This window comes from Delphinus delphis, chromosome 8 (genome assembly GCF_949987515.2).
Source record: "Delphinus delphis chromosome 8, mDelDel1.2, whole genome shotgun sequence".
Taxonomy (NCBI): domain Eukaryota; kingdom Metazoa; phylum Chordata; class Mammalia; order Artiodactyla; family Delphinidae; genus Delphinus; species Delphinus delphis.
In genome coordinates this window covers 56,389,823-56,392,042 of record NC_082690.1, presented here as the reverse complement: position 1 = coordinate 56,392,042, position 2,220 = coordinate 56,389,823, and positions in this window count along the sequence as shown.

The following is a 2,220-nucleotide window of genomic DNA, read 5'->3' as shown; positions in this document are numbered from 1 at the left end:
CAGCTCAGTGCCAGGGGCCACTCTCCCCTCACTACCATTCTGGAGGGCTCGAGCAAGGAGCCAGGTCAGATCCAGGCACAGCCTGACCTATACCCACAAGTGCACAAGGTACGCACTGCGACACACACACAGACCCACATTATGGGCACAGACACGAATATCAGAAGATCTGCCGCTGCTCCCAGACTTTGGTGCCCGGACAGACACACCTGGACACATAACATACACAGTTAAGGCAGCAGACATGCAGACACACCAATGCACACACACACATCAATGCACATATACACAGAGGCACAGCACACGCAGACATCCACAGACAAGCACACATGCAGATGGAGTGCAGCATGCAGATGGAGTCACGTGCAAGGGAACACGGTCACCTGTCTGCTCAGGGTCCTTTGAACGCTGACATCCACGCAACGTACACGAAGCCACCCAGGTCTGTTTACACACGTGCACCCTCAGTCACGGCTGCTGCACACTCTCCTCGGGGACAGCGTGCTTTCAAAGCGTTGCCTCCTTTGACCTGACAGCATCCCCATAAGGCAGGTGGGGCAGGGCGCTGGTCCCCATTGTGCAGTGAGGAGCTGAGGGCTTAGAGGGGCCCACAGACCAGTTCCTGGGAGGAAAGCAGAATGGAATCCTGCTTTGAATTCTGGTCTTGTGTCTGCCTGCCGCTGGGCCTCCATTTACCACCTGTGTGCCCATGGATACGTACAGAGCCTCACGCCCAGGGGGACTTCATGGCCATTAGACCAAAAGCTCCTTTTACAGATGAAGAGACTGAGGCCCAGAGAGAAAATCCACAGGCCCCATGTGGGCCACACAGAGTTCACTGGAGGAACCAGGGCCACGCTTCTGGCCTCCACGCCACAGGGGCACCGCACGTGCAGACACCATCACGCACAGAACCGTGGGCACATCCCACAGATGCACCCTCCCTTCTTAGCCCTCCTGCAGGCCTGCTTGGGGCCAGTTGTGGTGTTTCCAGTCCTTTCCATTAATTTTCACAACGACCTGGGAGGTAAGGGTGACCGGTCCCATTTTGCATTTGAGGAAATTGAGGAATAAAAAGATTAAGCCCGAAGTTGTGCAGGTCGGGACGCCCGGGGCATCTTCCAAAGTAGAACGTAACACTTTCCACCACACAGCAGCTCATGGCTCCACACACATCGCCCACACCCTTCTCACATCTACACACACACACACACACACACACACACACACACACACACACACAGAGCCCCCAGCAGAACATTCTCCCCACGACACCCAGTTCAGTTTTAGTGCCAGCTCCCCCCTCCCAAGGGGTCTTTTGAAGAAGGACGAGTTTGTTTAGGGCTTAACCTGCCCCCTGGCCCCCGCCCTCTCCCCTCAGTCAAGGAAATGAATTCCACGTGTGCCTGGTCTGTCTGCTCCGAAATCAGCCTCGGGGGTTTGGAAAGTACACTTTGATGTTGGAAGCTAGTTTAATGAGTTGGATGTGGGGTTTTTTTTTTTTTTTCCTGTAAGACAGAAGTCTCATTTTCCTAAGAACCCAGGAATTATGACTCCCCTCCCAACCCCTCCCCTTAGATTCTGGGAGCCCAACACCTGGACTCCCAACACAGTGCTCACAGATGCCCAAGAGCTTAGGCCAGCTCAGGGAGGAGAGACGGGGAAGGAGTTAGCTTGTGCTGAACGTTTGCCATGCGCGGAAGCCCTCTGTCAGGAACAAGCCTCACGTGGGCCCGCTCCACACCCATCTTAGAGATGACAAAACAGAGGCTCTGAGAAGCGGTGTAACGTGAGCAGGTGGTCCAGTGGCTCCTGGAGCCCTCGACTGCCTGGCTCCAGCTCCCGGTCCCCGTCTTGCTTCTGATGTGCCACTCAGGACAAATGACCTCCTCCCTTGGGGCCTGGGCACCTTGGCTGTACGATGGGGATGGTGTTCTCAATGGAAGGAACAGTGAGCTCTATAACGAGCTCTCAGAGTCAGAACCATTTGTCCAGAACAAAGCGCTCTGGGAAAGGAGAGAATATTTCTATTTTTATTGTTTCTGTGTCCCGAGGCAAGTCTACCTGTAGGATTCACACAGGAACGCACCAATTACTATCACTCTAGGGCACATGTTAACGAGCGCCCTGTTGGCCGCCAGGGAGCTCCCAAGGGAGTGCTTTGTGGGGAGTGGTGCAGGGAGAGGTCTTGGGGGCGTCCAGGCACAGGAGTCTCTGGGC